Here is a 23716-nt window from a genome sequence, read left to right as displayed (position 1 = left end):
CGGAGGTTTTTAAGCATACAACGAAACGCTCCCCAAACATCCCGTCTGCATCATTCCGAGGTTTTCAAGCATACAACGTAACGCTCCCCAGACATCCCGTCAGTGTCATTCCGAGGTTCAAACAATATCAAAACAACATTTCTCCCTACTCTACCCATGATTAAAATCACCAATCATTGAAACCAGTATTAAAACCAAAGTCAAACATTTCAAATAGGTACCAAGACAGGTTCAAAACAGATACCATCCATTTCAAATAAATTCCAAACAAGATCACCAAACAAGAACTTAAACTTAAAAAGCAATCTCGACATCAGTCGAGCTCGAAAAGATGACTAGCTCCTGAAACCTGCACCAAAATTAGGGTTAAATTTTTCTTTCATAAGGTTGTGCCAACCGCACCATGGTCCATAAGCTCTTAGACAGACAGTGTTCCTGTGGTGGCAGTGATTGTCACAAAAATACGGAAGCGTAAACTGACTTTTAATTAAACTTCAAATACTCAAGAAAATTGGAGGAGAGAGAGAAAGCTTGACACTTCATTGGGGACCAGAAGATGGGCTGGTCCCCCCCCCCCCCCATAAAGAAATTATCTTTATTACTAAGGGAGAATCTTTACAAGCACAAGAATGGAGCAAAAGCCCGTCCTCTATTCTTTCTTTTCTGCTTCTGACTGAAAGCTACTCTCTGAATACTGAGAGGATTTTCCCTTTGCTGTGAGATTTTGGGAAGCTCTCGGAAGCGAGAGTCTAACTCAACGGAAGCTATCGACAGTGAGAGTCTACCTTCCGCTAACTGTGTCCTTTTATGCATAATCATTCCTGCAATAAAACAAGGGAGAAACACGCAAAATGGACGCACACATGCTTACTGTAATTTTCTACACATAACCTGAAAATGTTACCTGAGCACGTTTCAATGTCGAATTAGAGACCTTTTCTGCGATGGAATCACACCAAACCTTGTGTACGCGTAGTGCAGGTAGAGAAGAACTAGATTCTAAGAGTATTTTGCTGAAATTCACCCTAAAAGACATGATTAGGGGCTGAAAACAGAAAATTTACAGCCACCACACTCTACTGAGAGAGTGCTTGCTCAACTTCTCGGGATGAATCTTCACCAAAGGCTGGCTATGGCTATGACAACCCTTGTTCTAGACAATGGGAGCATGAGGCCCACATGTCGCAAGGGGCTGCTCTCAAGCTCCCATGGAGGGCTCCAACGTGTAGAGCACACTCACAATAGGGGGGGTAGGAACACTGCCAACGGGAGAGATTGCTCTCTTATAGACTCCAGCAAGAAGGGGGCGTTAGAAGAAGAGAGAGGGTGAGAGTGAAAAATGAAATGAAATGAAATGTTATATTAACGTCTTCAAAAGGCCAAAGTGACCTATGAGACCAGAAAGTTACAATGTGGTGGATCTGATACAAAGTCAGAGTAACAGACTAACTAACAAGATAACAAAATAAAACAAAAAATACTATGGGATCCTAGACTGGTCGATGTGAACTAAGCAAAAGGGGCAGCTTGCCGGGATAGCTAAATCACAGGAGATCTAGCATCGGGCACTGGCGGATCTCATCAATCTCCTCCATGGTCAGTAGTCAGACCTGACGTCGTGCATGCCTAGCCAGAGTGCTCCCAATCTTCTGATGAAGCCTCCGTCGATGTTGTGTAGTTCTCCACAGTCGTGGGCGCCTGGATTTCCCAGGCTCACTCGCTCGATCAATCAGTGTGCCTCTGGTTTGAGACGAAAGTGAGCTCTACTGTGGTAGTAGCTCCTGCGCGGCTGTCCAGTGTCTGCTCTAAAGAAATCTGTGATCCGTCTCTGAGACTGGCTAGCCTTTCCACTCATCAGGCTATCTCTGTGTCTGCACAGCTCGAGCAAGAACAAACCCAAGCATCTCTGATCCTCATATCCCATGACTTTGGAGAGTGTTCCAAAACCCTCTCTAAACAAGCAATGGAAGCGACCTCGTATCTCGTAGTAGACGGGGCAGCGGCATGTGTAGTGCAACTCTGTCTAAGGCTCCATGTCACACAAAGGGGCAAGTCCTGGTCTCTGCTGGTACTCCGCTGTATCTCCCAGTCTCAATCCGCAGCTGGTGACAAGATGTGCGTAGCTGGCCAATAGCACATCTTATCCCATGAGACAAGTGGGTGTCCATGTATCTGGGTCTCGTCACCCATCCTCCGTAAGCTGGAGAAGATGCTCTCTCTAGAAAGCCATCTTCGTGCCCAGCTCCTGCGCCGGCTGTATCCATGTCCTCCTGGTGTCTAGCTGGGTCTGCTTGCTAAATCTGCAAATGATGGTCCAAATACCATCGTTTCCTGTCTGCGTTCTCGGAAGATCAAAGATAAAATCCATAGCAATACTTTTCCATGGTTTATCTGGAATAAGTAGTGGTTGCAATAACCCTGGTGCCTTTTGCCTGTCAAACTTGACCTTCTGGCATATTAGGCATTCTCGCACAAAGGCATCACATCTCTTCTCAATGTAGGCCAGTAGAAGAATGTCTCAACACCTTTAACTGTAGCATCGATACCACGATGCCCTGCATACGGTGGGACATGACTCTCTTCCATAACTTTGCGTCGCAATGGCTTTGTGACACACAATCTGCCATGCATCATCATGAACCCATCTTTGAGAAGATAGTGTTCATGACGTTGTCCATCCATTAGCAGCTTGAAGACCCTTGCAAAATCTTCATCATTTGCATACTGTTCCCTCATATCATCAAGTTCATGATGATAACAGATTGACATAGCTGAAATTTGTGGCTTCCTTGACAAGGCATCAGCCACAACATTCTTCTTGCCTTCCACATGCACAATCTGAAAATGGAACATGGACAAGATATTTGCCCATCGCATATGCTTCTCAGATAACTTTGCCTGTGTCAAGAAGTATCGCAAGATCTGATGATTCGTTTGGACAACGAAATCTGGACCTAGCACGTAGTGTTTCCAACTAAAGAGCGCATGAATCACGGCCTACAGTTCTTTTTCATAGACTTGCATAGTCTTTTCTGGCCCTTGCAAGATTCTACTCTCATAGGCTACTACCCTGCCATCTTGCATTAGCACTACACCAATGCTACTACCCCAGGCGTCACACTGGACCACAAATGACTTCCTAAGATCTGGCAACACAATGACTGGATCTGAAGTCATCTTTTCCTTTAAGAGATTAAAAGCTGAAATCTCTTTCTATGTCCATCTAAAGGTGACTACCTCCTTTTGAAGAGCATGTAAAGGTGAAGCAATCTCAGCGAAATTTCGGATAAACCTTCTGTAATAGGAGCATAGTCCTAAGAAGCTTCAGACATCGTGCACCGTCTTCAAATCTGGCCATGACTTGATCGCTTCAACTTTTGCAGGATCCATTCTGACACCATCCTTTGAGACAATGTGTCCGAGAAAATGAATCTCTTCCAGGAAAAATTCACTTTTCTTTGCATTGATGAGCAACCTATGGTTGCGTAGCTCTTTGAACACAATGGCCAAGTGATGCCTATGCTCCTCTTCATTCTTTGAGTAGACTATCATGTCGTCAAAGAATGTACCAACAAACTACTGGTGTGGTCGGAAAATTATGTCCATCATCCTATTGAACGTAGCAGGAGCATTTGTGAGACCAAAGGGCATCACTAAAAATTCGTAAAGGCCAAACGTCGTTCTAAAAGCAGTCTTGTGCACATCCTCTGATCTAATGCGGATCTGATGGTACCCACTCTTTAGATCTATCCTGCTAAAAATAGCTGCTCTTTCTAATTTGTCCAGAATATCATCAATTCTAGGTATAGGGAACCTATTCTTGATGGTATTCTTGTTCAGTGCACGGTAGTCGATGCACATACGCCATGAGCCATCCGTTTTCTGCACCAACAACACTGGAGAACAGAATGGAGATGAACTGGGCTGAATCGGCCCCTTTTATAACAGCTCCTGTACTTGGCTCATTATCTCTTGCTACTGAGCCGCACTAACCCTGTACGGAGGCTTATTTGGTGGGCTACTGCCTGGCACCAAATCTATCGCATGGTCCTCGGGTCTCTCTGGCGGTAATTGAGACGGTAATGAATCGGAATAACAATCACTATACTGTTGTAAAAACATTGACCTTTCTTTATCTAACACAGATAAATTTGATTCATGACAATCTGACACTTCACGTGCAAAAACCAAGTACGCAGAAAGATGCTTTTTCATTACAAAAGTAACAGAAGAAGCTGATACAGTGGGAATAGACTCCCCTTTAAGCTTTACATCCAGAGTGTGAGTCTTTCCCCTGCTCTCTACAGTGATCTTTTTGTTGTAGGCATCCATGATTCCCTGTACACGAAATAAGCAAGGAATACCTAGCAAAACATCACATCCGTCCAATGGCATGATGTAAAATTCTTCAGCATCTACATAGGACTGGATATGTAGGCGCAACTTTCCGATGATGGGTGTCAGAGCCTCTGTATGGCCAGGACATGCCAAACCTGCCTCTGCTGTATACCCCCATCTCTTCAGGTCTGATTCCCAACTTTGAAGCCAATTCTGGGGAAATGAAGTTGGCTTTGGCACCTGGGTCAAAGAAGATAAGGACTGTTTGATCCCTGACCTTTCCCCATGCTCTGCAAAGCTCACTTGCATCTGAATTTGGCTTGTCGCCCACCATAGCTGGCACTAGACCAGCCATGGGCTTCTTTCCTTTCCTGTCCTCTTTGTCTTCAAAATGAGCTGGCCTTTTCTTTGTAGGACAATTGTAAGCAATGTGGCCAGGTTGCTCACAGATGAAGCATTTGTTCTCTGACCTCAGGACCTTCTTTTCCTCTTCCGACTTGCGAGGAAAACGTCTTTTCCAAATCTTTGCTGGTCCCTTTTCTAATTCAGTCGTAGCTTTGCCTTTCCCTGCGGTGGCTGGCTCCTGAGTCCCTTTAGGAACCTCATTGGGAACGTACTTCTCCGTTGAATTTTTCTTGGCTGATCCTTCCTTGACGCCAGTATTAAATTCACAATCTTCTCCCTTGAGCAAACCATTGCCAGTGTTTGCTACCTCGATGAGCTACGTCAAAGTAGTGACTTTGGTCTTCGAACAGTACTTTCTCAATCCTTTGGGTAGGCCACAACAGTATTTTTCAATCTGTTCTGTCAATGGCACAAACCTATAGGAAGTTACTGGAAGTGGAGCTTTCCAAAACTTCCGATTGTAGTCATCCAGATTCTTGCAAGTGGCAGCACTAAGCTGGTGCCATTTTGTCATGACATTTGGTTCAAAGTCATCAGATAACCATGCTGCTGCAAAAATCTACTTGAAGTAAATCCATGTGGACGGAGCTTGCCCTTGAAGCAATAAAGTTGTCCACCATTTTCCCGCATTCCTTGTCAAGAAAGTGGCTGCCTTGCGGACCTTTGAAGCCTCTATAAAGTTTCCCCCTGCAGAGTCCTTGTCAAACTGCTCGAGGAATGAGAGAGCCTTTTTCCTGTCATCAAACCCTGTAGAGGTTGCGAATGCCACACCTTTGCCACCTTTGTACGGAGTTGGCTTCTCCAGCAGCGTTATGTTGTCATATGGAAGTGACTGAAACATGGGAACACTGTTAGGGTTCATCTGTGTTCCTTGACCGCTATTAAGTTGACCTGGAAATGCCATATTTGGTTCTTGATTTGTAATTCCAGCCATACCAAAATTTGCATGTGGCATCCCAAATTGGCCCTGGGCGCTTTGAAACCATGGTAGCATGCTCATGACACCATACATGGGGTCAAGCATCATTGTTTGAGCACCCCCGAACACTGTTCCTGGCGTGTAAAACTGATTTCCACGTGCATGACCAGCCATGCTCTGGAATACCGATCCACCTCCAAAATAGCCAGGGTGTACTGAAGGTGGTGGGAAGACTTGTTGCATAGCCTGTAGGTTGCTTCCCTGCCCATTAGAACCAGCTATAGGCTGCTGAAAAGTGGCTGGCTGAACTGGTACAGCTTGAAAGACTGGCATCTCAGCCATCTGTTCTTGCACCTTAGGCACAGGTTGTGCAGACTGCATGTTCTCCGTCAAGTGTACAGGTGTTTCCATTGACTCTGCAGTATGAATCACTTGTGCTTGAGCCTTAACATGCTTTTGAATATGATCCAGTGACCCAACTTGCTGAGACGGAAGAGGAGGTTGCAGAAAGGCTAAAAACCTCGGGTTCTGTGTTACTTGTGTGAACATGGCCACAGCATTAGCCAATTGGGTCCTGAATATATCATCATCCGTCTGTGGTGGTCTTGAAGACTCACCCACTTGATGTGTCTGTTGACCCTGTGAAGAGGAAACCTCTTCAATCACATCATCTGGTCTGTCCGTCATAATTGCAGTTTCTTGTGTCTGGTCTATGATCCCCTGTGTCTTCAAGCCCAAACTAACCAAGGCTCACTTCTATGGGAAAAAGTGATTTAATCCCGGCAATGGAACCATGAAACCGGCCTGTTTAATCCAAAAAGGGCGGTAGACCTGAGACTTAAACCTTATTTGCTTTCACCCATTTAATTTGTCGCCCACTTCACCTGTACTTTCAAGACACAACAAAAGGGGAAAGGGATACAGGTTGCTAGATTGCACCTGTATGAGAAGACCGACACCAAATTGACCCCTAAATACGCGCCCCTTTCGGTATTTCTTTATTCTTTAAAAATCCAGGCTCTTGTGTGCGTCGGATCATGAACCCCCATCAAGGCCATAAGTTCTTTTACCTCCTCGTCTACATTGTCTTTGTCTTTAAGACCGCAAATTCTCACAAGTAAACCGCGCACACGTCTTCTTTGCTCCTCCTCTAGTGTCAGATTAATGATAGTGGGTGCGTTATCTCCTTGCCTTTTCGTTTCTTGGCAACCTGGATCCATTTCTCGGCCTTGTCTGCCTTCTATTGAGTTTTTGTAAGAACATCCACCCAAGAAGTCGTCATCTCTTTGTGTTGCTCTTCTCCCTCTTTGATGGCCTGTACTTGCTCCTTGATCGTGTTGATTTCTTCGATTACTGAGGGTTGCAATTCGCACTCTTCTAGTGTGTTTCTTGATCGTGCTTCGGCGAGATCCTTCTTGAGTGACGCAATCTCTTCATCCTGAGTCGTCACCCGATCTTCGGGTGCATTTATCTTGCTTTCTTGAATTAAAACGCGTTCTTCGAGCATTTTTATTGTGCCCAATAGATTTCGGTTCATCTTGGTAATGGTCTCCGTCATTTCCTCTTTGCACTTGTGGATGGCATCCTCTAGGGGGTCGGCTTTATCGTTCAGCTTCCTCATGCTTAATTGTCGCCCGAAAGGCGAGCAATTCGTGTCTACTTGAAGGCGAGCAGCTCTACCTGACGGCGAGCGGCGAGCACCTATTGGGCGAGCACCTTTGGAAAGGGCGAAAAAATTTTGTTGGACGAGCACCTTTGGAATGGACGAGGGCGAGCAGCCAAGGGCGAGCAGTCAGGGGGCGAGGGCAAGAGGAGAGTCGAGGGGCGAGGGCGGGCAGTCAGGGAAGGGGCGAGGGGCGAGGGTCTTTCTCTATCTACGCTTGCAATTTTTTTTTTTTAATTTAAAACCCCTCTCTCTCTCTACGCTCACAAACTCTCTACCTCTCTCTCTCTCTCTACGCTCTGCCCTCTTCTCTCTACGCAATTCCTCTCTCTCTACGCCTTGTTTTTCCCCCTCTTTCTCTCTCTACGCTACTTTACCCCTCCCCTCTTTCTCTCTCTATGCACTAGGTTAGGCTGGGTTGGCGCGCGAGCAAGGGATAGGGCGGGAGAGCAGGGGATCAGGGCGCAAGCAGAGGGCGGGGGTGCCTCTCTACGCTACTTTTCCCCTCCCCTCTTTCTCTCTCAACGTGCTAGGTTAGGCTAGGTTGGCGCGCGAGCAGGGAGCAGGGCGGGAGAGCAGGGGATCAGGCGCAGCGCGCAAGCAGAGGGCAGGGGTGCAAGGGGTAGCGCGCGAGCAGGGGGCGGGTGCAGGGGCAACGGGGGAGCAGAGGGCGGGGGTGTAGGGGGCAGATGCAGGGACAACGGGGGAGCAAAGGGCGGAGGTGCAAGGGGCAGCGAGGAAGCAGGGGGCGCGCGAGCGCACACACACACACACACACACACACACACACACACACACACACACACACACACACACAGAGAGAGAGAGAGAGATGAAATGAAATGAAATGTTATATTAACGTCTTCAAAAAGGCCAAAATGACCTATGAGACCAAAAAGTTACAATTGGTGAATCTGATACCATGTCTGAGTACGGAAATTACCAAGTTACAAAGTTACCCAATTACAGAGGACTAACATTAAAACACTAAGGCACTAAGGAGAAAGCAAATAGTGCAGTTCTGTCTCTGGCTCTAAGTTACATAGGTGACATATCCTGGCTCCCGCCGGCACCCCTCGGAATCGGCCAGTCTCGATCTGGAGCTGATATGAGGATGTGTGTATCTGTCCAATAGCGCATCTTATCCCATGAGATAAGTGTGTATCCATGTATGGTGGCCTAGTCACAAAGCCGTCATCCGTGAGTTGGAGAAGATGCTCTCTGTAGAAGGCCATCTTCGTGCCCAACTCCTGTGTCAGCTGTATCCATGTGCTCCTAGTATTTAGCTGAATCAGATCCTGACGTATGAGCCTGGTGATCTCTGTCCATGTGAGAGACAAGGAGGGTGCATCCAAGGAGTATTGAAGCGAAGGTACTCTATCGATATTGAGACCATGCGATTGGAACCATGATGCCATCTGTCCATACCAACATGCTGTATCGCCTTGTAGAGCTAGTTGTCGAGATGACTCCAGGGCAAGCCGAGCGTATCTGTCTCTGGGGAGATCCCATAAACCGTGCATAAAGGAAACTGATCTCGTCAGTGCCTCCACCACGAAGGGGGGGGGGGGGGGGGGGGGGGCGGCTAGCTCGGCTCGGATAATCTCATGTGGTATTGAGGCCTTAGCCCGAATCATCCGAGCGATCATAGAGACCGAAGGCCTCTCCATACATCTCCATCCATCTATGTTACCAGATCTCCCATGGTGGTCTACTGAGGGTACCCATACATGAACTCCATAGAGCATAGCTGGAGTCACTACAGTGTCAAAGAGCCATAGCTTTGTTTGCGGTTCCTGAAACTGAACTTGCGAACACATCCTCTCCAGTCCTCCCAAAGCTGCATATGCTCTCGTCAGTCTAGTCTTTGATGCTCTCCTTAGTGAAAACACCAGTCCACTGAATACTACCCCAAGATAGGTATATGCATCTGTGTACTCCACAGTCTCCTAGCCATACATAAATGTGGGTGCCGACCTCCTGACCCACTGTGGTGTGGTGTTGAACAGCATAACCTTGGTTTTTCCCAGGTTTACCGATAATCCACTGTCACGAGCAAATGTATGCAGAGCATCCAAATGACGTTGCATCCCCTCTGGGGAGTCTGAAATCAGCACAATATCATCAGCATATAGTAACAGCGGAATCCATGTCCCTGCTAGCTGAGCCCCCCTGTCTCCTTGCCGCTCTACATTGTCTGAAAACTCATCCACATACATTTCAAAAAGAGTCGGGGATAGTGGGCATCCCTGCTTTACTCCAATAGTGGAGTGGACCATGTCAGACATTCCCTCAGTGGTGCGTACCCGTCCCATCACTGTCCTGTATAGAGCCAGAATACCCCATATCAGCTCTGTAGGCACACCCATGACATGTAGTCTGTGTATTAAGTCTGGCTCTCGGCACTGTGTCAAAAGCTTTGCGGAAACCCACAAAGCTACAATAGATTCTCTTGCCATGGTGTCTACCCTCCTCAATAATAGCTCTGAGTGTTAGAATCTGGTCAAGAGTGGAGAAACCTCTCCTGAAACCTGCTTGCCCTGGTGCTCTTATTCCCTCTCACTCTGCCCATCTACTCAGCTCCTGCTCAAGGACGGATGCATACAACCTAGCTAATGTGTGGCCAACCATGATGGTGCGATAATTCGCGGGAATCATGGGGTCTCCTGACTTGAAAATAGGCACAATCGTAGACATACTCCAGGTCTCCGGGAAGCCTTCATACATGGCTCGATTAAACATCATAGCCAGGAGCTCTGCAAGCATATCCCTGGCATGGATGAAGTGCTCTGCTACCACGCCATCATGATCATGCGCTCTCCTTGTCAATGGCTTTCCTTAGCCTCTTGGCAGTAAAGAAAGAACATGTCTCTGGGCATGTCTCTAGTGGGTCCGGCAGAGGTGGTTGCTCTGATGCCGTGTAGAGAGATGTGGCTTATTCCCCCATGTCTCAGTGGAGGTGACCGCGGGTGGTGGTGAATGCTCATGGAATAGCCTCCATGCTTCGCTTGAGTCCTGACTTATAAATAGCTGATATAGATCCCGCTCTAGCTGAGATAGATAGGCCCTTTTCTTTCGTCGCACTAGGCGCCGAAAAATAATCCGTGACTGTCGATGTGTGGTAATACCCGTGAGCACTTCCCTCTGTAGTTTGATCCTCGTCTCTTTGCACTCATCATCATACCAACTGTTCTGGGGCATGTTCCCAGATCGTCTCCGTGTGGGCTGACTGTGGGGGTATGCCTTTGATGCTGCATCATGGAGCGTCTCTGTCAAAATCTGAGTGAGTTCATCTAGTGGCCACCCCGGCTCCTGGGTGCATAGCTGCCTGTATATCTCATCCATATATACAGAATCCGTCTCCCTCATGAAGGTATACCGAGTGTGTATGGGGACCCCACCTAATGGAGTTGTGCTGAACTGAAAGGTCAGGGTGAAAGACACAATAGCATGATCAACTGCTACTCCAACTGGCCTAGTGCCCACCATGAAATCCTGAAAGAATGGGATGAGACCTGGCTGGGCCATAACATAATCCACTGTGCTTGCACCATGTCGGTGTGGAAAGCAAGTAAAACCTCCAGCTGTCGAAAATCTTTGTAGGCCGTTCACAATGGCCAATCTGTGTGCGGTTCCCATATCTATCAAGTATCTACCATACTCAGTGTATTCCTCATCTTGTCATAGTCTGGACAGACCCATCTCTGTGACGTCCAACTCCCTGAGCATTTCTTCGGAAGTATCATAAAATATTGTCTGGTGGTGGGCAGTCCTAGCATTGAAATCCCCTAGTATGATAATGTCACCATCCTTGGAAAACTCCCATATGTCATTATCCAAAATAGCAAAGCGAGATTGTCCCCTAGGTGATGCATATACTGACGTACTAGGAGCAAAGTACCAGATAGCAACGTAGAGGTATTTGCCCGTCTCTACCCTGAGCCTCACCCACATGTACTTAGCATGCTCATCCCTACATGCTATATATAACAATGGCTGCAACTCCTCCCTAAATAAAACTGCCACTCCCCCTGAGCCTAGTCCTAGATGCTCTGATCTGGTCTCTTGTTTGCAGGTTGTCTCCCATCTATATCCGCTCACTTGTGGCATGGATTGCCCAGGGGCTTGATGTGTCTCCGAGTAGAAGATGATGTCTCTCCCTGTGAAGCTATCCTCAAAGGCCCCTACATCAAGACGAAGTGAACCGTTACAATTCCAGGTTGCCATCTTTAGTGTGGTCCCATGGGTCTCGCACCGTCATGCGGGACGTCGCTCCAATATCACCACCTTTCCATCTCTGTAAAAAGCAATCTTCCCCTTTTCCCTTGCTGCTCTAATTTCCGGCATTACTTCTTGCATATGAGCAATCTGCGAGAGGGTGAGGTCATCTCCAAGAAAGATGCCAGTCTTCTTTAGAGTCGGTCTCTTCTTCAGGAAATCCTTCTTCGCTTCCATGGATGGGAAGCGGAGAATGAGTGCCCTTTTCTTCGAGGTTTCTCCGTTGCTTCCGCTTTTCTTTGTGCCCACTCTCCAGGCCCTCGTATGCGTCTGTTCATTGACCCCCGTCAGAGTCATGAGTTCTTTCACCTCTTTCTCCACATTACCTTGGTCTCTGAGGCCACATACCCTTACGTGTAAGGCCCGCACACGTCTCCTTTGCTCCTCTTCTAGTGTCAAGTTGATGATGGTTGGTGTGGGGGTGGGGGTTATTTCCTTGCCTTCCCCTTTCTTCACAATCTCGATCCATTTTTTGGCCTTTTCTGCTTTTTGTTGCCTGCGAGGTCGTCATGTCTTTTTGTTGCTCCCCACCTTCTTTGATGGCCCGCATTTGTTCTTTGATCGTGTTAAGCTCTTCAATTACTGAGGGTTGAAGCTCTCCCTCTTCGAGGACGTTCTACGATCGCACCTCTACAAGCTCTTTCTTGAGTAGTGCGATTTCCTCATCTTGAGCCTTCACGCGATCCTTGAGTGTATTTATCGTGTTTTCCTGTGCTGCCACGCGCGCGTCGAGTATGTCGATAGTACCTAGGAGGTGGCGGTTGATCCTGCTAATGGACTCGCTCAGTTCTTATTTGCATTTTTTGATGGCATCCTCCACCGGGTCATCTTTGCCACTCTGCTTCCTCATGGTCGGAAGGCCGCACCCAAGATAGGAAGAAAGTCTCCCCGCAGGTACGGGTTTTTTTTTTTTTCCTCTCTCTCTCTCTCTCTCTCTCTCTCTCTCTCTCTCTCTCTCTCTCTCTCTCTCTCTCTCTCTCTCTCTCTCTCTCTCTCTCTCTCTCTCTCTCTCTCTCTCTCTCTCTCTCTCTCTCTCTCTCTCTCTCTCTCTCTCTACGCTTGAAAAAAATCCTTTCTCTCTCTACACTTTTCTAATTTTCTCTCTCTACGAAAGTTTCCCCCCTTCTTTCTCTCTCTACGCTAGGTTGGGGAGTTGCGGGGAGAGCACGAGGGAGCGGGGGCGGGGGCGGGGGCAACACAGCACGAGCGGGGGGGGGGGGGGGGGTAGCAAGGGAGCGCAAGGGGCAGGGCCGCAGGAGCGAGCGAGAGAGCGCGAGGGTGCGGGAGCAGCGGGGGGGGGGGGGGGGGGGGCAGCAAGGGCAGGGCAACGGGGAGCGGAGCGCGCGCCGCGAGGGTGCAAGGTAGCGGGGAGCGCGAGAGAGAGAGAGAGAGAGAGAGAGAGAGAGAGAGAGAGAGAGAGAGAGAGAGAGAGAGAGAGAGAGAGAGAGAGAGAGAGAGAGAGAGAGAGAGAGAGAGAGAGAGAGAGAGAGATGAAATGAAATGAAATGTTATATTAACGTCTTCAAAAGGCCAGAATGACCTGTGAGACCAAACTGATACAAAAGTGGTGAATCTGTTACAATGTCTGGGTACCTTAGTACTAAAGTACTAAGTGTGAAAAGTGTGAAAGTGTGAAAATAAATGTGAAAGACTAAATACAAAGTATTAAATAAACTTCTTAGGAGCATTCTGGGTGTCTGGCTAGAATGCTTCTAATCCTTTGTTGTAGTCTCCTCCGGTGAAGTGTGCTTCTGCATCTCGGTCGTGGTCGTCTCGATTTCCTAAACTCAATCGCCCTATCAATGAGGGTGCCTTTGGTATAAATGTGGGTACTCCTTTGTGCTGGCTGCTGGCCTCTTGCTTCTCCTCCCACTCCTGCTTCTCTCAATCCGAAGAAATCTGTGATCTGCCTCTGAGGCTGTAGTGCTCTTTGTCTTCTCATTAGATTATCCCTGTGCCGATGTAGTTCCAGTAGGTACAAGCCTAAGCATCTTTGATCTTGGTATTGCATGACTCTATCTAGAGGTCCAAAGCCTTCTTTCAATAGGCAATGGAAACGCCCACGTATCTCATAGTATACGGTGCAGTGGCATATGTAGTGTAATTCTATCTCCGGCTCCATTCCGCATAACTTGCAAATTCTGCTCTCAGGTGGGATTCCCCTAAATCTGCCAAATTCAATTTTCAACTGGTGTGAGGATGTACGAATCTGACCAATAGCACATCTCAAACCATGAGACAGGTGGGTATCCATGTAGCTCGGGCGAATCACAAATCCATCTTTAGATAGCTGTAGGAAGTTTTCTTTGTAGTCGGCCATCTTCGTACCCAATTCTTGTGTAGGGTCTACCCATGTCCTCTTAGTATCCAACTGTATAAGATCCTGACGGATGATTTTATTAATCTCCGTTCGTGTAATTGCCAGTGATGGAGCCTCAAGAGAGTATTGGAAGAGAGAGAGAAAGAGAGTTTATGAGGGCGCGCGAGCAAAGGGGAGGGGGGGGGGGGGGGGGGGGGGGGGGGGGGGGGGGGGGGGGGAGGGGGAGAGGGAGAGAGAGAGAGAGTCAGTTTGCATTGGCAAGTGTGCCAAGTGGCACACTTAATAACTTTAAACCATTCAACTTTCACATTTAAAAGTTCTTAGGCTATTAATGAAATGTACAAATTAACTCACGACTGCACACATAGATGCAACTAGTGAAATGTTAGCTGCTCCCCAACACAATGCCGTACGGACATTGCTATGGCATTACCTGTTCGCACTTGACCGGCCATTTGGTCCAGTACAAACCATTTAAAATATGTTAATTGACTTATCCTAAGGCCGTAGGAATAAATTCACGCCTTAGGGTTACTGTTCTAAGGACCCCATCTCATTCTTGTGCTTGCACTGACGCGCGTACTTTTCTGAGCCTGAAATCTGAGGCTACTATCTACCCCTTTATTGAAGACCGATTTCCCAATCACTAGGGCTTCAGAATATTTTTGTTAGGGTCTCCCTCAGATGATCTGGCCCAAATTTGGGCGCACCTGAGGCCCTAGAACTGCTAGTTCTATTCCTGATGTGCACACAACTAATTAGATTATTATTTTCTCATAAATAAATTAATTATTTACAAAGTCTGACATTGTTACATCCCTCTTGGTTCTAAACAATTGACCTAAATTGTAGAGTGTCAACATAACTGTGCAAGATGTCTGAGTACTCATTGAGATCGGACTAAGTCATCCACTTTGCATCTAACGGGGTGTAATTCTTGAACTTGACTAAATACTTTCGATGCAGGCTCCCGGACTTTAGTTGTCTCTCAGAGTTGTATATTATATGTTCAGCTATAGGATTTCCTAAGTCTCTTCGACTTCTGGAGAATCTTCTTGTACTAGCGCCATTGGAGGAGGAAAAACATATGGTCGGAGGAGACTTACATGAAAAGCATTATGGATGCGTCAATGCAAAGGCAAACCCAATCTAAAAGTCACTTCATTGACTTTATCTGTAATCTTGAAAGGGCCGTAAAATCTATGGGAAAGTTTAACAACTTTTCCTTTTTCAACCCGCTTTTTCAATCTAGCTTTGTCAAACTTAAGTAGGACATATTGTCCTTTCTCAAGATTGAGCTTCCTTTTGTGCTTGTCTGCTTTTCTCTTCTGTTGCTCTTGAGTACCAAGAATCGCTTGCTTTACTTGTTGGTAGGCAGTATATATTGCACACAAATTATTTGCGGCAAAGATGTTTTCTTTGGTAACCATAATAGGAAGTAAGAGTGGCTTCCCATAAATAATTTCGAAGGGAGCTTTACCAATTGAGGAATGTATGGTATTATTATACGCAAACTCAACTAACGGTAAGTATTGTTCCCATTTCAATTGTCTTTCCGAAACATAGCACTTAAGGTAGTCTAAAACAGTGGCATAAGCAATTTCGCTTTGACCATCTGTTTGAGGATGGTAAGCTGATGAAAAATCAAGCTTAGTTCCCAAGTGCTCGAACATTGCTTGCCAAAATAGACTAGTCGTGCGAGGATCTCTATCACTAACAATAGTCTTTGGCAATCCATGATGTTTAAAATTCTAAGCTAGAAATATTCTAGCCATGTGATCAGCTTTGATCGTCTTCTTAACTGGAAGGAAATGTGCTTGCTTACTGGATATGTCTACTATAGACTAGATTGCATCATTTCCATTCTTGGATCTAGGAAGATCCGTAATAAAATCCATGGTAATACTTTCCCAAGGCGTGTTAGGCAGAGGGAGTGGCTGAAGCTTGTCATAAACTTTATGTCTGTCATATTTCACTTTTTGGCATACTAAACACTTGCGTACATATTTTTCAATGTCCGCCTAGAGTGTTGGCCATAAGAAATATCTTTCGAGGGCACTAGTGGTAGCAACAATTTCCCAATGCCCGGCATAAGGAGAATTATACGCTTCATTCATCACCTTCTGTCGTAAGGGCTGAGCTATGCATATTGCTTGTTGACGATATAGTGTACTATCCCTAATGGAATAAGGTGGCCTTGAGTGACCAGCTTGAAGATCTGCCCAAATTGTAGCGAAATCTGGATCTTGAGGATACATCTCACTGAGAGATTCTAGTTCCTCATGATAGATAGTTGTCATTGCATTGATCTTTGGACGCCTAGAGAGAGCATCTGCAACTGCATTCTTTGTTCCAGAAGTGTGTAGAATCTGAAAATGGCACATTGAAAGAAAGTTGGCCCATCTCATCTCAATCTGCTGTTCTGATAATTTTCTCTATGTGAGAAAGTAGCAAAGACTCTGATGATCTATCTTGATTATAAAGTCAGCTCCTAACAAATAATGTTTCCAAATGGAAAGAGCATAAAATACTGAAATTAGCTCTCTCATAAATGGAAGCATGCCACTCTGCATCTTTAAGGCGCAAACTTTCGTAGGCTATGGTATGACCTTGTTGGTTCAAAACTGCTCCTACACAATCTCCAGATGCATCACAGTACACCTCGAAAGGTTTGCGAAGATCAAGGACGGTGAGAACAGGTCCGTGACTGAGTAGATACTTAAGCTTTTCAAAAGCTTGTTTTTGTCCATGCCCAAATGGAATGGAATCCGCTTGTTTGTCAGATCATGGAGAGGATCCGCTATGGCGGCAAAGGCTCGAATGAAACGCCGATAATAGGAACAGAGGCCGAGAAAACTTCGTACGTCAAGTACTGTAGTTGGCGTAGGCCATTCTACAACTGCTTGAATCTTATCAGGGTCCATTCTTACCTGGTTGTGAGAAACTATATGGCACAAGTAGTGAATTTCTTTTAGAAAGAACTCACTCTTGAGTCGTGACTTATAAATAGCTGATATAGACCCTGCTCTAACTGAGATCGATAGGCCCTTTTCTTTCGTCGCACTAGGCGGCAAAAGATAATCCGTGACTGCCTATGTGTAGTAATACCCATGGGCATTTCCCTCTATAATTTGATCCTCGTCTCTCTGCATTCCTCATCATACCAACTGTTCTGGGACATGCTCCCATATCGTCTCTACGTTGGGTGGCTATGGGGGTATGCCTCTGGTGCTGCATCATGGAGCGTCTCTGTCACTATCTGAGTGATTTCATCTAGTGGTCGTCCCGGCTCCTGGGTGCATAGCTGCCTGTATATCTCATCCATATACACAGAATCCCTCTCCCTCATGAAGGTACACCGAGTGTGTGTGGGGACCTCTCCTAATGGAGCTGTGCCAAACTGAAAGGTAAGGGTGAAAGACACGATAGCATGATCAACTGCTACTCCAACTGGCCTAGTGCCCACCATGAAATTCTGAAAGAATGGAATGAGACCTGGCTGGGCCATAACATAATCCACTATGCTGGCACCATGTCGGTGTGGAAAGCAAGTAAAACCTCCAGCTGTCGAAAATCTTTGTAGGCTATTCACAATGGCCAATCTATGTGCGGTTCCCATATCTATCAAGTATCCGTCATACTCGGTGTATTCCTCATCTTGTGATAGCCTGGATAGACCCATCTCTGTGACGTAGAGCTCCCTAAGCATCTCTTCGGAAGTATCATAAAACATTGTCTGGTGGTGGGCAGTCCTAGCATTGAAATCCCCTAGTATGATAACGTCACCATCCTTGGAAAACTCCCATATGTCATTATCCAAAGTAGAAAAGAGGGATTGTCCTCTAGGTGATGCATATACTGACGTACTAGGAGGAAAGTAACAAATAGCAATGTAGAGGTATCTGCCCGTCTTTGCCCTGAGCCTCACCTACATGTACCTAGCCTGTTCATCCATGCGTGCTATATATATAGCAGTGGCTGCAGTTCCTCCCTAAATAGAACTGCCACTCCCCCTGAAATGAAATGAAATGAAATGTTATATTAACGTCTTCAAAAGGCCAAAGTGACCTATGAGACCAGAAAGTTACAATGTGGTGGATCTGAGACAAAGTCAGAGTAACAAAATAACAGCATAACAAAACAAAAACACTATGGTATCCTAAGCTGGTCGATGTGAACTAAGCAAAATGAGCAACTGGCTGGGATAGCTAAATCACAAGAGATCCAGCATCGGTTGTTTGCGGATCTCATCAATCTCCTCCATGGTCAATCTAAGAGAGAGAGAGAGAGAGAGAGAGAGAGAGAGAGAGAGAGAGAGAGAGAGAGAGAGAGAGAAAAAAATGAAATGAAATGAAATGTTACATTAACGTCTTCAAAAGGCCAAAGTGACCTATGAGACCAAAAAGTTACAATGTGGTGGATCTGATACAAAGTCAGAGTAACAAAATGACAACAAATATACTATGGAATCCTGGACTGCTAGGTGTGAGCGGGGCAAAGCAGCTAGCTGGGGTAGCTAAATCACAAGAGATCCAACATCGGTCGCTGGCGGATCTCATCAATCTCCTCCATGGTCAGTAGTCTGACCGAACGTCGTGCATGTCGGGCCAACGTGATCCGAATCCTCTGCTGCAGCCTCCGTCGATGTTGTGTAGTCCTCCGCAGTCGTGGGCATCGGGATCTCCCGAGCTCGGTCGCCCGGTCGATTAGTGTACCTCTGGTGTGAGGCGACGAGCTCTGCTGTGGTAGTAGCTCCTCCGGGTGTCCAGTGTCTGCTCTAAAGAAGTCTGTGATGTGTCTTTGAGACTGGCTAGCCTCTCCTCTCATCAGGCTCTCTCTGTGTCGGCGCAGCTCGAGTAGAAACAAACCCAAGCATCTCTGATCCTTGTACTGCATGACTCTGGAGAGTGGTCCAAAGCCCTCTCTAAACAAGCAGTGGAAGCGGCCTCGTATCTCGTAGTAGACGGGGCAGTGGCATGTGTAGTGCAACTCTGTCTCTGGCTCCATGCCACACAGGGGGCATGCTCTGGCCTCTGCTGGTACTCCACTATATCTCCCAGTCTCGATCCGCAGCTGGTGTGAAGATGTGCGTATCTGGCCAATAGCACATTGTATCCCATGAGACAAGTGAGTGTCCATGTATCTGGGCCTCGTCACAAAACCGTCCTCTGTAAGCTGGAGAAGATGCTCTCTGTAGAAAGCCATCTTCGTGCCCAGCTCCTGTGCTGGATGTATCCATGTCCTCCTAATGTCTAGCTGAGCCAGGTCCTGTTGGATGAGCCTGGTGATCTCGGACTGTGTAAGAGTCAGAGAGGGTGCCTCTAATGAGTACTGGAAGGGGAGCAATCTGTCTATGTTGAACCCATGCGTCTGAAACCATGATGTCATTTCACCATACCAGCATGATGTATCTCCCAGCATGGTTAACTGTCGAGAGAACTCAAGTGCAAGGCGGGCATATCTGTCTCTGGGAAGTTCCCACATGCGATGTAGAAAGGAGACAGATCTGGTAAGCGCCTTGACTACCAGTGGGGAAGTAGCTAGCTCTGCTCGGATAATGGCACGTGGTACTGAAGCCTTGGCTTTAATGAGCCGCGAGATCATAGAGACCAGAGGCTTCTCCATGTCCCCCCACCCATCAGTGCGACCTGTCCTCCCGTGATGATCCAATGAAGGTCCCCATATCTCAGCTCCATAGAGCAATGCAGACGCCACTAAAGTGTCAAATGGCCAGAGCTTCGTCCGAGGCTCCTGAAACTGGACCTGTGAATACATCCTCTCCAATCTGCCCAATGCTGCATGGGCTCTGGTCAGTCTAGTCTCTGCTGCTCTCCTCAATGAAAATGCTGGTCCACTAAAAACCACTCTAAGGTAAGTGTAAGCATCTATATACTCCATCGTCTCCTTGCCGTATGTGAATGCGGGCGCTGACCTCCTGATCCACTGTGGGGTGGTATTAAATACCATGACCTTGGTTTTACCAAGGTTGACAGACAAACCACTTTCGTGGGCAAATTATTGCAAGAGCATCCAAGTGACGTTGCATCCCCTCTGGAGAGTCGGAGATCAACACAATATCATCAGCATAGAGCAATAGTGGAATCCATGTCCCTGCCAGCTGTGCACCTCTATCGCCATCTCTCTCAATGTAGTCAGCAACCTCATCCACATACATACCAAATAGAGTAGGAGAGAGCGGGCAGCCCTGCTTCACACCAATAGTGGAGTGAACCGGTGCGGACAAACCCTCTGAGGTGCGTACATGCCCCACTACTGATCTGTACAAAGCCATGATCCCCCAAATGAGCTCTGTGGGTACTCCCATCTCCTGTAATCTGCGCATCAATCTAGCTCTGGGTACTGTGTCAAATGCTTTGCGGAAGTCCACAAAGCTACAATAGATCCGTCTCCCATGTGATCTGCCCTCCTCAATGATGGCTCTGAGTGTCAAGATATGGTCAAGAGTAGAAAAGCCTCTCCTGAAACCTGCCTGCCCAGCTACATGTATCCCTTCCCTCTCTGCCCATCTACTCAGTCGCTGCTCAAGAATGGATGCATACAATTGTGCCAATGTGTGTCCAATCATGATAGTGCGATAATTCCCAGGCTCCATAGGGTCTCCTGACTTGAAGATGGGTACAATCGTAGAGAGGCTCCAAGTATCAGGTAAGCCCTCACACATGGCACGGTTAAACATAACTGCTAGAAGCTCTGCTAGTAGATCTCTGGCATGCATGAAATGCTCAGCCACTAAGCCATCATGATCATATGCTCTCCCAATCCTCATCCTGTCAATGGCCCTCCTCACCATCTCAACGATAAAAAAAAGCACATGTGTGTGGGCATGGATCGGGGGGTCGGAGAGGGGCGGCTGTCCAGAAACTGTGTACAGAGATGATGCATACTAGCCCCAAGTCTCTGTAGAGGTAATGGCAGAGGGGGGGGGGGGGGACTGCTCATGAAAGAGCCACCACGCTTCACGCGAGTCCTGACTCAAGAATAGCTGGTAAAGATCCTACTCTAGTCGAGCCAAAAATGCCCTTTTCTTCCGCCGCACTAGGCGTCGGAAGTCAATCTGTGACTGCCTGTGAGCGATGTCTCCCAAAAGCACCTCCCTCTGAAGTCTAGCTCTAGTCTCGCGACATTCCGCATCATACCACCTGTTCTGGGGCATGCTCCCAGAACGGCGTCTCTGCTCAAGCTGAGTGTGTGGGTATGCCTCTGCTGCTGCATCATGTAATGTTTGTGTCAGTATAGTAGTAAGCTCCTCCAGGGTCTTCCTGGCTCCTCAGTGCATAAGCGTCTGTATATCCCATCTATGTATACAGAGTCCGTCTCTCGCGTGAAGGTGTAGAGAGTAGGGGCAGCTGCCCGTGCCATGTCTGTTACACTGAACTGGAAAGAGATGGTCAAAGACACAAGAGCATGATCCACCGCCACACCAACAGGTCGGGGCCCAACAGTGAGATCCTGGATACTAGAGATGAGGCTCGGCTGTGCCATGACATAATCCATTGTGCTGGCTCCATGTCTGTGTGGAAAGCATGTGAAACCTCCCGCAGCGGGAAATCTCTGTAGGCCATTCAAGATGGCCAATCCATGTGCAGTCCCCATGTCTATCAAGTGTCGTCCATACTCAGTATATTCCCCATCCTGCGATAGTCTAGAGAGAGAGAGAGAGAGAGAGAGAGAGAGAGAGAGAGAGAGAGAGAGAGAGAGAGAGAAATGAAATGAAATGTTATATTAACGTCTTCAAAAGGCCATAGTGACCTATGAGACCAGAAAGTTACAAGGTGGTGGATCTGATACAAAGTCAGATAACAAAATAACCTAACAACAGTACAAAACAAAGATATATACTATGGGATCTTAGATTGGTCGATGTGAGCTAAGCAAAAAACTAAGCAAAAATGGGCGGTTTGTTGGGATAGCTGAATCACAAGAGATCTAGCATCGGTCATTGGCGAATCTCATCAATTTCCTCCATGGTTAGTAGTCTGACCGGGCGTCGTGCATGCCTGGCCAGCGTGCTCCGAATCTTCTGACGTAGCCTCGTCGATACTGTATAGTCCCTCGCAGTCGTGGGCGCCTGGATTTCCCCAGTTCAATCGCTCGGTCGATCAGTGTGGGAGATGTGCTGGGGGAGCTGTGCTGTTGGAGTGGCTCTTGCGGCTGTCCCGTGTCTGCTCTGAAGAAGTCTGTGATCCGTCTTTGAGACTGGCTAGCCTCGCCATTCATCAGGCTATCTTTGTGTCTGCGCAGCTCTAGCAAGAACAAACCCAGGCATCTCTAATCTTCGTATCCCATTACTCTTGAGAGTGGTCCAAACCCCTCTCTGAACAAGCAATGGAAGCGGCCTCGTATCTCGTAGTAGACGGGGCAGAGGCATGTATAATGAAGCTCTGACTCAGGTTCCATGTCACACAAGGGGCATGTCTTGGCCTCTACTGGTACTCCGCTGTATCTCCCAGTCTCAATCTGCAGCTAGTGAGAAGATGTGCGTAACTCGCCAATAGCACATCGTATCCCATGAGACAAGTGGGTATCCATGTATCTGGGTCTCATCACAAAACCATCTTCCGTAAGCTGGAGAAGGTGGTCTCTGTAGAAAGCCATCTTCGTGCCCAATTCCTGTGCTGGTTGTATCCATGTCCTCCTGGTGTCTAGCTGGGTCAGGTCTTGGCGGATAAGCTTCGTGATCTCTGACTGTGTAAGAGTGAGAGATGGTGCATCCAATGAATACTGGAATGGTGGCAGCCTGTCTATGCTGAACCCATGCGCCTGAAACCATGATGTCATCTCCCCATACCAGCATGTTGTATCTCCTTGTATGGCTAACTGTCGAGAGGACTCAAGTGCTATGCGAGCATATCTGTCTCTAGGAAGTTCCCATGTGCGGTTTATGAAGGAGACTGATCTGGTGAGCGTCTCCACCACTAGTGGGGGGGCCGCTAGCTTTGCTCAAATAATGGCCAGTGGTATTGATGCCTTGGCTCTAATGAGCCGCGAGATCATAGAGGCGAGAGGTTTCTCCATGTTCCCCCATCCGTCTGTGCGACCCGGCCTCCTGTGGTGATCTAATGAAGGTCCCCATATCTCAGCCCCATAGAGCAATGTTGAAGCCACAAGGGTGTCAAAGAGCCAGAGCTTCGTCTGGGGCTCCTGAAACTGAACCTGCGAACACATCCTCTCCAATCTACCCAATGTTGCGTGGGCTCTAGTCAGTCTGGTCTCTGCTGCTCTTCTGAGTGAGAATGCAGGTCCACTAAAAACCACTCCAAGGTAAGTGTAAGCGTCTGTGTACTCCACAGTCTCCTGGCCGTATGTGAATGTAGGTGCTGACCTCCTGATTCACTGTGGGGTGGTATTAAACACCATAACCTTGGTTTTACCAAGGTTGACAGACAAACCACTTTCGTAGGCAAACGTATGCAAAGCATCCAATTGACGTTGCATTCGCTCTGGGGATTCAGAGATCAACACTATATCATCAGCATATAACAAAAGTGGAATCCATGTCCCTGCCAACTGTGCACCTTTATCCCCATCGCTGTCAATGTAGTCAGAAACCTCATCCACATACATACTCAAAAGAGTAGGAGAGAGCGGGCAGCCCTGCTTCACCCAAATAGTGGAGTGAACCGGTGTAGAAAGTCCCTCCGGGGTGCGTACATGCCCTACTACTGATTGTACAATGCCATGATCCCTAAAATGAGCTCTGTGGGTACTCCTATTTCTTGTAATCTACGCATCAATCTATCTCTGGGTACTGTGTCAAAAGCTTTGCGGAAGT

General features: G+C 47.3%; 1 protein-coding gene across 1 annotated transcript in view; it reads right to left on the bottom strand.

Moving 5' to 3' along the window:
* Nucleotides 1–23716, bottom strand: part of BIG (auxin transport protein (BIG)) — an 82636-nt gene that overhangs the window by 20288 nt on the left and 38632 nt on the right. The window lies entirely within an intron of this gene.

Source organism: Adiantum capillus-veneris, chromosome 12 (genome assembly GCF_014529385.1).
Source record: "Adiantum capillus-veneris isolate H3 chromosome 12, ASM1452938v2, whole genome shotgun sequence".
Classification (NCBI taxonomy): Eukaryota; Viridiplantae; Streptophyta; class Polypodiopsida; order Polypodiales; family Pteridaceae; genus Adiantum; species Adiantum capillus-veneris.
Note: the sequence above shows the minus strand (reverse complement) of the source record. Positions and strands in the feature narration are given on the sequence as shown.